We start from the raw sequence: 16,308 nt of genomic DNA on the forward strand, positions 1-16,308 counted from the left end.
CAATTCCTCATGAATCCATGTTGGTTCGGGATTAAAAGATTATTAGCATCAAGATGCTCCGTAATTGCCTCTTTAATGAAGCTTTCAAAAATTTTGCCCACAACGGACGTCAGACTCACCGGCCGATAATTTCCGGCGTCACTTTTCACTCCCTTTTTGAATATTGGCACTACATTCGCCTGTCGCCAATCAAGTGGTACAGACCCAGTCTCAACAGAGTCCTTAAATATAAGATATAACGGTCTGTCTATCACATTACTTAGTTCCCTTAGTACCCGTGGGTGTATGCCATCAGGTCCTGGTGATTTGTTTATTTTAATGTTACTGAGGCGTTTCTGTACCCCAGCTTGGGTTAGATTTGTCATACTTAGTGGAGGATTAAGTTTGTCACTTTTCATTTCTCCTGTTAGTTCGATTTCCTTTGTGAAAGTTGTCGAAAAAAAATAATTTAATAGATTAGCTTTATCCTCATCTTTCTCTATGATTTTGCCTTCCTCACTTTTTATCGGTCCAATATTATCCGATTTAATCCTTTTACTATTTATATACGTAAAGAACAGTTTGGGATTTGATCTACTTTCCCTAGCAATACGTTTCTCTGTTTCCTCCTTCGCTATTTTTATTTGTTTTTTACAGGTTCTCGTTTTTCCCTTGTAACACATTAGTGCCTCCTTACTGTTTTCCTGTTTTAATCTCTTGAATGCCTCTTTTTTGCTATTTAACGCCCCTTTTACGTTCTTGTTCAACCATATTGGTTTCCTCTTATTTCTGGCCCTTTTATTCCCATACGGTATATATCTCTTGCACTGAGTATTCAGAATTCTTTTGAAGGTTTCCCATTTACTATTCGTATTCCTTTGATTAAGAACTTTGTCCCAGTCAATAAGTTGAAGGCTTTCTTTCAGCTGATCAAACTTCGCACTCCTAAAGTTTAATGTTTTTGTTGTTCCCTTATTGATAACCCTACTGAAGGGCATTTTGAAGTCGATAATATTATGGTCGCTATTACCTAGGTGCCCCCCTATCTGTACCTCAGTTATTCTATCAGGCCTATTAGTCAATATTAAGTCCAACACGGCCTTCCCTCTCGTTGGTTCCTGCACTAGTTGGGAGAGATAATTATCCTTAATATTTGTCAAGAACCTTTTTCCTTTCTGAGATCTACAGGTTTCTGTTTCCCAGTCAATATCCAGGTAGTTGAAATCCCCCATTACAATCACTTCATTATGTTTTGCTACTTTGTCTATTTGTCCTAATAGCAGATTCTCATTCTCCTCTGTTATATTTGGTGGCTTATAGCAGACCCCCAGTAATATTTTATTATTATTTTTAGTTCCCTCTATCTCTACCCACATGGACTCGACCCCCTCTTCTCCCTCTCCTATATCTTCCCTTAGTCTGGGTTTTAGACATGACTTTACATATAAGCAGACTCCTCCGCCTTTCCCCTGTTTCCGGTCCCTTCTAAATAAACTATAATCTAATAAATTTACCGCCCAGTCGTAGCTATCGTCTAGCCAAGTCTCTGTTATACCTACGATGTCATACCTCTCCTCCGATATAAGCGCCTGCAGCTCATCCGCCTTATTGGTCAGGCTTCTTGCGTTGGTCAGCATGCAAGATAAAACTTTGGGGTTATTTAGCATCCTATTCTTCTCTAACGATCTAACTGTACTATCCCCACCCCCCTCTCCACCCTCATTATATTCACTTCTCCCCTTCCCCCTTGCTTGCCTCACATCCCACCTATTTCCTTGGTTTCCCCCCCCCGTCTCTAGTTTAAAAACTCCTCCAACCTATTAGCCATCTTCTTCCCCAGCACCGCTGCACCCTCCCCATTGAGGTGCAGCCCGTCCCTACGGTAGAGCCTGTAGCCGACCGCGAAGTCGGCCCAGTTCTCCATGAACCCAAACCCTTCTGCCTTGCACCAACTCTTTAGTCACTTATTCACCTCCCTAACTTCTCGTTGGCGCTCCTGTGTGGCTCGCGGGATTGGTAGTATTTCTGAGAAAACTACCTTGGAGGTCCTTGCCCTAAGCTTCCTACCTAGGTCCCTGAAATCATTTTTAAGGACCCTCCATCTACCACTCACTTTGTCATTGGTGCCGATGTGGACCATGACCGCTGGGTCTTCGCCAGCCCCACCCAGTAACCTGTCAACCCGATCCGCAATGTGCCGGACTCGAGCGCCAGGGAGGCAGCACACCGTTCGGCGATCCCGGTCTTTGTGACAGATTGCCCTGTCTGTCCCCCTAATAATAGAGTCACCCACTACCAGAACCTGTCTTGCCTGCCCTACACTTCCCCCCTCCCCCTCATTACTGGAGCATACACTCCCCCGGCGGTCAGAGGATCTGTCGTGCTCCAATAATGCCGGTTCTGAACCAGCCTTCCTATACTTCTTCCCTCTATCCCTCCTAACTGTTATCCAGCTCCCTGCCTGTTCAGCCTGCACTTCCCCTCTATGCTCCACCCCCAGTATTGACCCATTGAGTGTCTGCTCGGTGAGCAGCAAACTCCGTTCCATGTTGTCGATGCTCCTCAGTACTGCTATCTGAGCACTTAGATCTAGAATTTGGGCTTCCAAGTGCACGATATGCTCACATCTCTCGCAGCAGTATGGATCCTCGAGCGGTTGCTCACTGAATGCATACATTGCGCAAGATGTACACTGCACGGCTCCGGCCAACATGGACGTCATTCTAAATATGGGGATACAGTCAGTATATATATACAAGTACAAAACACAATTATTTATATATAGGTGTATCAATTAGATATCGGCGGGGGATCAGTTAAGTATCAAGTATGGACGGGGGAATCAGATAAGTAGGTCAGGTGGATTAATTAAGTAAAAAGTAAAGTAAAGAAAGAATGAAATACAGTCAGCAATTCAGTCCAAAGTCCTCCCTTCCAAACTCCCTGAATACAAAGTCACTGAAAAACAAGTCACACACTTACTTTCGTTCGCACTTACTCTCCGGACACACGCAGCTCGTTCACACTCGCAAACTAAGAGATTTAAAGAGTTTTTTTTTTTTTTTTTCTTCCTTTTCCAGCAATGTACCCTTCACCTCAATGCACTTCCAAAGGACTTGATGTCCAACCAGCTGCCCCTTATAAACCCTTAATTATGACCCCTTCCCCTTAATTAACCCCTTGTGAGTAAATCTACACCTCAGGATTTTAGTGCAATGTAGTTAACCCTTAAATACACAGGTAGTAAACTAAGAAACTAAAACTGTAGTGAGAAAATAGGTTTTAAAAAGCCCAATAAATCTAAACAGGTAGAAAAGCACTCAGCAGGTCACAATGCAGCACTCACCGCAATTCACACAGGTATTTTCTGCAGGATTCCCAAATACCTCTTCACTGAAAAACAAGTCACACACTTACTTTCGTTCGCACTTACGCTCCGGACACACGCAGCTCGTTCACACTCGCAAACTAAGAGATTTAAAGAGTTTTTTTTTTTTTTTTTTTCTTCCTTTTCCAGCAATGTACCCTTCACCTCAATGCACTTCCAAAAATCCACAATCCATTAAAATCCACAAATATTAATAACTTCAGACTCGTTTGTGACTAATGTCCTTATTCATTGCATTTGTTTTACTAACTGGGATCCCAAATTTATATATAGCTTGCTTTCTGGGGAAAGCAAGCTATTCATTGTGCAGTTGGGAAGGTTATTTAACTCGTAGCTAGACAAACTTGTTTAAATGCATAGGCGATCAAAAAAAAAATCCAAAAATCTTTTTAAAAATCTTTTTTTTTCCTTCCTACTTAAAAACAATTATATGTACGTATATATACATATATATTGATGGGCATACACGATATATTGATGGACATACATGAATTGGCCAAATTTATGCACTAAGAACCTTCATTTATTGTAAGTACATCTTATTAAGTAATAATACAGTCTAGATTTAATGTTTACAGTTTTTTCATGTGTACAGAGTGCTGCTTTGTTTTATTTTTCTATATTGTGCAGTCACTGCAGCTTGTGCCTGTTCCCACTAAAAGATGGTTGTCAGGTTTTTTACTATAGTTTACTATTGGAGGTTGTGACCACCTCCTTTCTGACTCTGCACTCCTCCAATTAACCGAAAAGGTGATTTTAATCAGTTCTATTTGCCTATTTAAATTGTAGGCTCACAGCCTGAGAGAGACATGTTTGTCCACTTAATTGTAGGCTCACAGCCTGAGAGTGGAATATTTAGTAGGATAGGACCCATCAAAGGGAGGTCACCTTTCCGTGGTTGATGGGCATACATGAATTGGCCAATTTATGCGCTAAGAACCTTCATTTTTTGTAAGTACATTTTATTGAGTAATAATTCAGTCTAGATTTAATGTTTCCAGTGTTTTCATGTATTTTGGCCCTTACAGAGTTTTTTTTTTGTATATATATATATATATATATATATATATATATATATATATATATATATATATATATATATATACACACATGCATATAATCCTAATATATTTAATCCTATCTTCATTCTTGTAATAATTATTCATAATGATGTATTATGCCTTGCCTCATATTCATACCTAGCGGTACTCACATTTTCAATACATATATCCACCAGGATTCCCTATTTATTAGTTTCCTTTTGTGATCACCTCCACGAACAGGTCTGAAAATTCTTTTTATACCAATTATTTTAAAGCTATCTGTAGTTCCATTGTGATGGTCAAGAAATAGAAGCTGCAGAGCTTTTAAATCTTAGTTCTGATTTTTAGCAGTCCAGTAGTGCAACTCAAATATAGTAATTTGCATCTTGTACATGAAATAAGGTATACTGCAAACGCAGTCGTGCAGTTAATGCAAACTCCATCTAGCCTCTGTTCAGTGTTGTCCTTCTTTTCAGAAGTGCACAAAACTGTGGCAGATGGCACTTTTATGCACGCCTAAAAGACACTGCGGATAATAGGCCAGACAACGTCCAAAGTGACTCCTTCTGCCTCATTATAGGGAATCTGCTGCTGGGGGTTTCATCTGAATCATGTATTTTAGAGATTTACACCGAAACCCCGGTGTAAGAGCTCAGCGCAGAGCACAGGATCAATGTGAGCTGAGCCTTACTGCAATCTTTGGGAGGCAGCATGAAAAAATCAACAGCAGGTCAAGAATTGGTTTTATTTATTTTTTATGCCATTCCTCGTGCAGTATAAGTGATTAGACGACTTTATCCTTTGGGTCGGTGCGATTACAGCGATACCAGATTTATATCGACTTTTTGTTTGGCAGCTCTCACACACTAAGTTTTTGCATCGCCATATTTTCAGACCTATAATTTTTCCATATTTCAGCCAACAGTCATAAGGGCTTGTTTTTGGCAAGATGAGTTGACATTTTTATTGGTACCATTTTTGGGCACAAAGTTTTGTGATCACTTTCTATTCCAAATTTTGGGAGGCAGAATGAACAAAATCCAGCAATTCAAGTATTGTTTTTTTTCTGTTTGTGGTAAAATTGATAAGGCAACTTCATTCTTTAGGTCAGTACAATTACAGTGATATTTCATTTATATTTTTATGGCTCTTTTACACAATAAAAACTATTTTATAGAAAAAATAATTATTTTTGCATCGCTGTATTCTAAGAGCTATAACTTTTTTATTTTTCCACTGATGGAGCTACATGATGGCTTGCTTTATGTGGGACAAGAATACATTTTCAGCTATACCATTTTTATGTACATTTGTCTTTTTGATCGTGATTTATTTCAATTTAAGTTTAGCGGTATGAAGAAAAAGCATCGTTTTTTGCCCTTTTTTTTCATTCTTAGGCTTTATTTGGTAAATTTCTAGTTCCTTTAACCTGCAGAATATTCATATAATTATTATTCAGACTCTAAATTTTGTAATAATACTTTATATTCCTCTGTTTTTGCACAAAATCCATTCTTTGATCTGAATACACAGTTATGCGCCAATTATTTTTTAATGCAAAATGCTAATACTGATTAAATGTACTTACTCTATGTTTAAAAAAGAAAACATGGAGTTAATGTATTAATTGTATTAGTTTATTTCATGAACACTTTTCTCTGCTAATTTTATACTTATATCCAGTTATATGAAAGCTTCTTCTCTGTTCACTTTCAAGGTTGAATTCAGTTTTGCTTCTTTTCTGTTACCAGAGTCCAGTTCATTACTGAAACTCAAATGATAGTTGCATAGTCAGAGAGAAGCTGTTCATTCATATTCCTGTCTCACTTTCAAGGATAACCCATCACAGAAATAATTGAGGATAAAGTAAAGACATGATATAAATGAAAATGAGCAAAATGGATAGCAAAATGTTTTAAATTGCTCAACACTGTACGTTCAGAACTAACAAAAGAAAATACAATTAGCCCTTTTGTTGTACACTGAAAATTAAAATACAAATAAAACATTTAAGTATTCTATGCTGAAAATGAATGCTTTGGGCTACAGGCCTAAAAGAAAAGCCACGCTGCTGAGTGATTCTAATGTGCACATTTACCATCCAGATTTCTATGAGCTTCAATGTTGTCTTAAAGTCCATTTGTGGATCCAAAAAATTAATAAAGTAGTGTTCCCTTCCATAATTGCCACTAAGAAAGCTAGGACTCTATACATGGTTGTATTTGGTGACTCAAATCTACTTAAAATCTCTATGACAATAGTTATCCAAAATGTGCAGTCAGACAGCCATATTACTTGTGGGAGGTTCACATTGAAATTCTTAGACTGGCTGTCGCCTCTCATAGCCTGAACATGGCCGCAGCATAAAAATACATGCAATCACTCTGAGGCCAGGAGAGCCACCAACCAGTCCGAAGATTGCGATGCGATCCTCGTGCAAGTAATATGGCCATCTGACTGCACCCTAGAATTTAGAATAGGACAATTTGTCAAGGAATGCAATTCAGGCTTTTAGAGTGTAACTTAAAGTAATCCTGTCTCAGCATATAGATAAAATATTAAACAATGTTTTTCCAAGTTTGCAAAGAAGGAATAATTAGATTTGTGAAGTGAGGTGATAGGTCTGTATAAAGAAATGTGGTGTTAGCACACACTGAAAACTGTGGATACTGGGAAGTAACTTCATTGTCTGAATTTGTGCATTCCGGAGATCTGGTACAGCAGAAAAAAAGGCTTAGAGATGGTAGTGGGAGGTTCGGATTATATAGGATATTTGTCGTAGATCATTAGCAGAGCAGAGGATATTGGTAGGGTGGCAGACAGAGATGAGGCTGCAGAGCGATGCAATGCAGTTGTGAGCATTGTGGTTAAGAGTGATAAGTTAATATTATACTTTGAGGTGGATGGGCAACCAAAGTAATAACTGGCACTGGGTGAAGACATCAGTGTAGTGATGAACAGAAATATTACCGTGCCTGCTGCATTAAGGATAGCTTGGAGAGAAAAGGGTTTAGTAAGAGGTAGAATAATTGTAGAACGTGTGACAGAGTCACTGGTGATATATGAGGGTAGCTATTTTTCACTGCGACTACGAGCTTCAGTGAACTAAACCTATATATTTCCTCCAGCATGTTATGTGTTGGGGGTTAAACCACCATTGTCAAAGGGATTGTTTTTTCGTGAATGACCATTGTGAAGGGTGGGAGGTCATTCACCATATCTACACCTCAGCGTGTGTCTTTTGTTTTTGTTGCCAGCAAGGCTGAGTTTATTTTGCTGAATCTGCAGTGCTTTATGCCGTTATAATAAACCTTCAGATGAAACTGCTCCTGAGTCAACTTCTGAAAGCAGCCGAGTGAGTCGTATTACCACAAGCGTTGCAGTAATCCAGTCAAGAATGAATCAGTGCAAGAGCTCATTCACATGAACATACTTTGTGTCAGAATGCTGTCCGTGAAAAAAACGGACAGCACTCAGATGTTAATGAATGAGACACTGCTGATGAGCGATTTTTTTTCACTAACCCCATTTTCTTGTGGGGAAAAAATCGCAGCATGCACTAGTCTCTCCTGTAATTCGGATGAGACTTGCCACTCAAGATTATGGGTATGCAAAAACAATCAGATGCCACAGTATAGCATCTGTTTTTGTATTAAAACATTGCAATTCTGTAACATAGGAAACTGAAAATGGTCTTCAAAATGATTAACCCCTTTCTGACATTGTCAGTAATAGTACGTCCCTGCGCCCTGGTACTTATGGATCAGGTACATACTATTACGAAAAATCATTAAAGCGGTCCCGCGACTGAAGTTGCGATGATCACATTAAATTCCGGTGCCATCTTACCTTAGGGTAAATGGTGTCATTATCCTGGGGGGATATCGCTGCTCCCCACAGCCACAATCGCTGTGATTGGCTGTTCAATTCTGAACAGCCAATCACAGCATTACTCAGTGTTTCAGGCAATGCCAGGCTTGGCCCCAGTCCACTCTGGTGAGATCGACGATGACATTGATCACATCAATCAGAGTGCGTGTCCACGCTGTGACCAGGCGATGACCGCCCTGTGACCGGGTGGTGACTGCCCTATGACAGCCCTGCACGTTTTCACAGTTGTTGAAAATTTGTATAGGGTGGTCACACTGTTGATCTCTGCTGTGCTAGGCCTTATAGTGCCACAGAAGCTTCATTCCAGTGGATGAGTTCCCATTGTATGTCCTTGCCATCGACGAGGATGAGACTGTGACTGAGGAGGACGGCTTCCCTTAGTTAGAGGGGTCTGGAAAGAACTTTGGGTCTGCCCAAGTTCGGGACTTGACCTTAAAGGGGGCGTGGCACAATGTTACTGTTTGTAATGGGGTTGTTCAAGAGCCGGGGGCTGACAGCAGGTACCCACACTTTGCATTCCAGGGTGAGTTATTGTATCGGGTGACCAAACGACTGAGTGATGAGATAGTGGAACAGCTGTTAGTTCCAGGGCCATACCGATGGAGGGTTTTAGATATGGCCCATTCACATGTTATATGGGGACACTTGGGGGTCGAGAAGACTCAGGAGAGGATATTTAGGAGGTTTTATTGGCCAGGGTGTTACCGGGAGATCCTAAACTATTGTCCTGCCCCACCTGCCAAATAACAGCTCCCACTTCCGTAGTCCCCTGGTCCCATTATCTGTGATAGAGGTCCCCTTTGAGAGGATTGTCATGGACCTTGTGGGTTCCTTAGTTAAATCGACCTGGGGTCACCAATACATCTTGGTGGTCATGGACTATGCGACCTTATACCCCGAAGTGGTATCACTAAGGAACTCGTCGAGTAAGAGCATAGCCCAGGAACTGGTCCATATTTTTGCCAGGACCGGTCTGCCAAAGGAAATTTTGACAGACCAGGGAACCCCCTTCATGAACAAAGTGATGAAGGAGCCATGTAAAGTTATTCTGATTGCCCAGCTACAGACCTCAGTTTACCATCCCCAGACGGACGGCCTAGTGGAGTGCTTTAACAAGACCTTAAAGGCGATGCTCAGGAAGGTCTTTGAGAAGGATGGGCGAGACTAGGACTACCTGCTTCCATTTTTGCTCTTCTCTGTCAGATAAGCTCCTCAAGCCTCCACTGGCTTCTCTCTGTTCGAGCTCCTTTATGGTCTGCATCCAAGAGGACACCTAGACATCGCCAAGGAAACCTGGGAGACTGAGGTCACGCCCCACCGGAGCATCATCGAACATGTCGCCCAGTTGCAGGAGAGAATGGAGAAAGTGATACCCATTGTAAAGGAACATCTCCTCAAAGTTCAGGAAGCCCAGGCGAGGGTGTATAACCAGTCAGCAATGCTGAGACAGTTCCAGCCTGGAGATCGCGTTCTGGTACTTATTCCCACCGTCGAGAGCAAGTTCTTGGCCAAGTGGCAAGGCCTGTATGAGATGGTGGAGAAACTCAGCGAAGTGATCTACAAAGTCCACCAGCCTGGCCGAAGAAAGCAACACCAAGTGTACCATGTGAACTTGCTCACGCCATGGTGAGATCGGGAAACATTGGGGACTCCTTGTTTGGGAGTCAGTCCCAAAGCCAAAGTGGACGACGTCACGATAGCAGAGACTCTATAGCTGGCCCAAAAGCAACAGTGTAGGGAGCTGCTGCAACCGAACTGTGACCTATTCTCTGATTTTCCAGGGAGTACGCAGGTGGTTGAGCATGACATGCTGATGGAAGTGCATGTCAGGGTAAATCTTAAGCCCTATATGATTCTTGAAGCCCGCCGTGAGGTGATCTCAGCCGAGGTGAAGAGGATGCTGGATCTTGGTGTGATAGAGGAATCAAAGAGCTGATGGCCGAGTCCCATCTTTCTCGTGCCAAAGCCCGATGGGGAGTAGAGGTTTTGCAATGACTACAGCTGGCTAAATGAGGTATCCAAGTGTGACGCATACCCGATGCTCCACGTCGATGAACTCATCGAGAGGCTTGGACCTGAGAGGTATATTACCACCCTTGACCATTGGCAGATCCCCATGTCCCAGAGGGCCAAGGAGAAGACGGCTTTCTCAGCACCTGATGGGTGCTTCCAATACACTCGAATGCATTTCAGGCTGCAGGGGGTCCCAGCCATCTTCCAGAGGGCCATGGATCGAATCCTCGGCCCACATAAGAAGTATGCCGCAGCCTACCTTGATGACATTGTTGTCTAGCCCAGACTGAGCTAGTCATTTACCAAAGGTACAGGCGATTCTGTATGGTCTGAGGAAGGCGGGATTTACTTTAAATCCGAAAAAATGTGCTGTTGGAAAGGAGGAGGCCACGTACATAGGCTATGTCATCGGGAGAGGCGAAATTAAGCCACAAGTCAACAAAGTCGAGGCAATCCAGAATTGGCTGCAACCGCTCTCCAAGAAGCAGGTGACAGCATTTCTGGGAATTGTGGGATACTATTGGCAGTTTATCCCAAATTTTACCAAGATTGCTGCGCCACTCGTCGATGTTGCCACTCGCCAGATCGTCGATGTTGAAATGGACGGATAAAATGGGGACAGCGTTCCAACAGCTGAAGATGGCACCGCGTGAGCAGCTGGTCCTGCTCACACCAGACTTTAATAATGAATTTGTGGTCCAGACAGATGCTTCAAAAGTTGGCCTAGGACCCGTGCTCTCCCAAGAGATAAATGGGGATGAATATATCATCCTGTATCTGAGCCAGAAGCTCTCATCCTGTGAAAAAAACTATGCTATAGTAGAAAAAGAGTGCTTGGATACACTGAGATATTAACTATTAGGCCGAAAGTTCAAACTCGTGTCAGACCATGCCCCTTTGAGATGGTTGAGGGAGAAGAAGGGTAAGAATGCCAGGGTGACTAGGTGATTCTTACATCTCCAGGATTTTAATTTTCACGTGGAGCATAGACCTGGGAAGTTAAACGGTAACGCGGATGCCCTCTCTCGTATTCCCTGTTTGGGGTCTGAAGATGCCCAAACCCCTGGCTGTGGGCAGAGGGGGGGACTATGTGACAGAGTCACTGGTGATAGATGTGAGGGGAGATAGGTTTCATTGCAACTGCAAGCCTCAGTGAACTAAACCTATAAATTTCCTCCAGCATGTTATGTGTTGGGGGTTAAACGACCATGTTAGTGATCCGGGTGGTGGAACCTCTGTGCTGTGATACAAGGAGGGACCAGAGGGACGTAACTAAGTGCCTACCCGGACCGACCCTGGCCACACAGCGGCTTAGTCTACTCCGTGAACCAAGAAGGGACCGGGAAGGTGAACTAGGTGCCACTCTGGGACCGACCTTGTGTGAGAGCAGGCGACTCCCACGGGACTGATGGCCGAAGCCGACAGGCACAGCTGATGAGCATGGCTGGTAGACAGGCAGGTGATGCAGGTAGACAAGCAGGCGGGCACGGCTGATAGACAGGGTGGAGGGCACTGGAACCTGAAGGCTGGAGAGAGTGTTAGCACACAAACAACAACTTTGCACAGGCACCTCCATTATGGAGGAGGTGCCTTAAGTAGGGGCAGTCCTCTGGCCATTGGCCGGGGACTTTAAGGACGGTGCGCGCGTCCCCTTTAAGAGGAAGGGAGCACGCACGCGTGTGCCCTAAGTACAGAAACCAGGGATCTATGCGTGGTGCGCACACTCTGGACAGACTCTGCGATGAGGCCAGGTGGAGGAGCGGGGAACACCGGACCGGAACCGCGGTTGTGAATAGATTGCCATCTCTGTCGGGCAGGAGGCAGAGACGCCGACGCTACACACCATTGTCAAACGGAGTGTTTTTTGTGAATGACCATTGTGAAGAGTGGGAGGTTATTCACCATATCTCCACCTCAGGGTGTGTCTTTTGTTTTTACCGTTATGCCAGCAAGGCCGAGTGAGTCGTCTTACCACAAGCGTTGTAGTAATCCGTACTATTAGAAAAATCTTTAAAGTGGTCACGCGACCAAAGTCGCGATGATCACATTAAATTCCGGCGCCATCTTACCTTAGGGTAGATGGTGTCATTATCCTGGGGGGTGTCTCTGCCCCCCACAGCCACAATTGCTGTGATTGGCTGTTCAATTCTGATCAGCCAATTGCAGCATTTCTCAGTGTTTCCGGCAATCAGACTGCCTGAAACACTGATGTCCAGCCTAGGATTGGTGCTGTAAGATCACCAATCCTAGGCTGGTGCCTGGCAATGCCAGGCTTGGCCTCAGCCCACTCGGATTGGTGTGATCAATGTCATCGTCGATCAGAGCACGTGTCTGTGCTGTGACCAGGCGATGACCGCCCTGTGACCGGGTGGTGACCGGCCTATGACCTACCTGTGACAGCACTGCACTTTCTCACAGTTGCTGAAGATTTGTACAGGGTAGTCATGCTGCTGATCTCCACTGTGCTGGGCCTTGTGATGCCAAAGAAGCTTCTGTGACACTACAATCCCTGCTCCTGCCTGCTGCTGCTAAGAAGAGAGAAGAAAGAAGAGAGAACACATCAGTAAGTAGATCTCTACCTGATCTCTCCTCATACACCACAATCCCCCCTCTCCCACCTCCCTTCTTCTTTTTACCCCCCTCCCCACCCACCCTTCCTGCCACCAAGCGCTGTTTAGTACTTGATCACTGATCTCTCGATTTTTGGCTGTTTTTTTTTTTCATGCATCCTACAGCGGCCAAGTGCTGATCAGTGACTATATCACTGATCAACGTCCGTGCTTGCTGCTTTCCAGAACTTTTTTTTGTCCCCCGCCCCCTTTGCACCACCTCAGTGCGTGCATCCAGCAGCTGAAGAGCGTTGATTGGTGACGCAAATCACCGATCAGCACTCGTGCTAGCTGTTTTACACTTTTTTTTTTCACTGACTTTCTGTCTTTTGTACAATGTAGTCACACTGTCCGATTGTGCACCGTGCTGGGCCTTCTGGTGCCACAAAAGCCTCTGACACCACAATCGCTGCTTCTGCTGCTACAGAAGAAAGAAGACATCTGTAAGAAAGTCCCACACCGATCTCTCCTCATGCACCCCAATTCCCCCCCTTTTTTTACCCTTCTCCCCAACCCCTCTTTTTGCCACCGAGCGCTGATCAGTACTTAATCACTGATCAGTACTTGATTGCTTGATCTTTGGCAGGTTTTTTTTTTACGTGCATTCTGCAGCGGCCGAGCGCTGATCAGTTCCTACATCACAACGTCCATGCTCACTGTTTTCCAGGACTTTTTTTATGCCTGTCCATTTTTTCTCCCTCGCATTTTGCACCACCTCCGTGCGTGCATCCAGCAGCCGCCGAGCATTGATCGGTGACCCAAATCACCAATCGGCACTCATGCTTGCTGTTTTACACTTTTTTTTCCATTGACTTTTTCTTTTGTAGAGGGTGGTCCAATCGTGCGCCGTGCTGGACCTTGCAGTGCCACAGAAGCCTGTGACACCACAATCGCTGCTCCTGCTGTGACATAAGACATCAGACAGAAGAAAGAAGACAGAAGACAACTGTAAGTAGATTTTTTGATCCCTCTTCATCCACCCCAATCCCCCTCTATCCCTATTTCCCCCACCACCACCTCCGGTTGTTCCCTTTTTTTATCTTTTTCTTTCAGAAAAAAAAAAGTTTACACCAAGGACACTAACACAAACCCACAGCTGAATAAAGTACTGACAAACACACAAAAAAATGGCCCACTCATCCCAAACCTGCTACTCAGTGGAGGAGGCATACGCTTTCCTTGCCTCCGACATTGACAGTGAGGGAGAGGATCCCACCTTTCTTTATTTTTCTGACTCCTTGTTATCCTCCTCCTCTTTTTGCTCCTCTTCCTGATCAGGTGCTGCTGAACCGACACACAGATGCCCCAGGACAGAAGATGAACCAGTGCCCCCCAATATTGACCTTGTATGGACCTAGCCCCCCCAAAAAATTATGAGCCACTGATTCCTTATTTTGTAGCAGAATCAGGAATTAAATTTGACACCATCGGCCTCACAGAATCAGAATTTTTCAGTCTTTTTCTCTGAGGATTTTGTAAACCTCATGGTGGGCCAAACTAATTTGTATGCTCAGCAATTTTTGGCACAAAACCGCTGATCATTTTCTAACTGGGCTCCTGAAGATGCAGTAGAAATGATTACGTTTTGGGGCCTGGTCCTTCATATGGGGATCCTGAAGAATACTGGAGTGTTGACGTTTTGTATAACACTCCAGTGTTCCGAATGGCAATGACCCGGACAAGTTTTGAGGCCATCCACAAGTTCTTGCATTACAACAATAATGCACAGTGTCCTGCATGAGACGACCCCAACTTTGATCGCCTTTTCAAAGTCCAGCCCGTCATCAAGCACTTCAACAACAAGTTTGCTGAAGTGTACGTGCCTGTAGTATGAACATGAAAAATGGCTATTTTATATTTCAAATCCATATTAAATAAAATAGGAACCAGACATGTCAGCATTTGTAGGTATCCTACCTCAGTAGACTAGGGGTCATTAGTCCAGACATACTAAAGCATAGCTTTAGGTTAAGTTTGCTAACTGCAATGTTCTGCAACATGTACTAAGGAAAGAGAGGGGAAAGCTGTCCCTACAGTAAGACCAAGCTGAATCCCTTCAATGTAGTGGGCTGCCTGTTCCTTGCGAACAGACCCGCCTTAGTCCTCGGCTAGTCTGAACGAAGACCTATAGCATAAGGGGAGGGTTCCCTAAAAGAACTAAGGATTGGAACAAAAATGGGACACCTCCTAAACAGGGAAGTTGTTGCAGAACACAAAAAGACAAACTGACAAAAAGGTACTAGAGGTCCCAAAAGGACAAAGCAAACTGACAGAGATAAGAACCGAAGCACCTGGCAAGAAAAACAGTCAAACAACACTGAAGTCCAGCATAGCCAAAAGAGTGGAGCTGGAATATAAAGGCAGGTGGTCACGTGACCACAAAACACAAGATGGAAAAAACAAACAGGAGGGTTCTAACAGTGCCCCCTCTTTTATGAGGATCCTCCGGATCCTCCAGGCCCAGGCCTATCCGGAAACCTCTTGTGGAAAGCTCTAACAAGCCTAGGAGCAGAGACATCATCCGCCCTTACCCAGGAGTTGTCTTCGGGACCGAAACCCTTCCAGGAGACAAGATACTGTAATCTCCCTCTATGCCATCTAGAATTCAAGATACGAGAAATTTCATATTTGCCGTCTTCCACCACAGGAGGAACTGTGACAGTGGAATCCCTATCTGATACATCAGCCTTTTTCAACAAGGAAACATGAAACACAGGATTAATCTTCCAGGAAGTAGGGACATCCAACCTAACTGCAGACGGGTTAACAACCTGAAGCACTTTAAATGGACTCACAAACTTAGGACCCAGTTTTTTAGAGGGAATCCTCAATCGCGGGTTCCTTGAGGACAACCAAACCATGTCACCCACAGTAAACAAAACTTCCTTACATTTCCTGTCAAAATACTTCTTGGACTTCTTGTTTGCCTCTTGAAGGTTTAAACGTACATTAGTCCAAACTCTCTCCAAATCACCGGAAAAATTCTCCTCCGGCACCGCCGACCCCAATTTGGAGAACGAACCAAAAGACGGATGTCTCCCAGTACAACAAAAAAAAGAACACCCAGCAGAGGAGGATGTATGATTGTTAAGAGCAAATTCTGCGAGAGGCAGAAACTCAGACCACACCTCTTGATTGTCCGCCACAAAACAACGCAAAAACTGTACTGCATCCTGGTTCTTTCTTTCAGTCTGTCCATTAGACTCAGGATGATACCCAGACGAAAATAACAAATAGACTCCCAACCTGTCACAAAAAGCATGCCAAAAGCGAGCCACAAACTGAGGTCCTCTATAAAAAACAATATATGTGGGAACGCCATGAATCTTGACAATCTCCTTAACAAAGGCCTTAGCGAGTGTCTTGGCGCAGGGCAACTTAATGA

The sequence above is a fragment of the Phyllobates terribilis genome, unplaced genomic scaffold, assembly GCF_046119375.1.
Source record: "Phyllobates terribilis strain yellow unplaced genomic scaffold, ASM4611937v1 Scaffold_4__5_contigs__length_816908805, whole genome shotgun sequence".
NCBI classification, from domain to species: Eukaryota; Metazoa; Chordata; class Amphibia; order Anura; family Dendrobatidae; genus Phyllobates; species Phyllobates terribilis.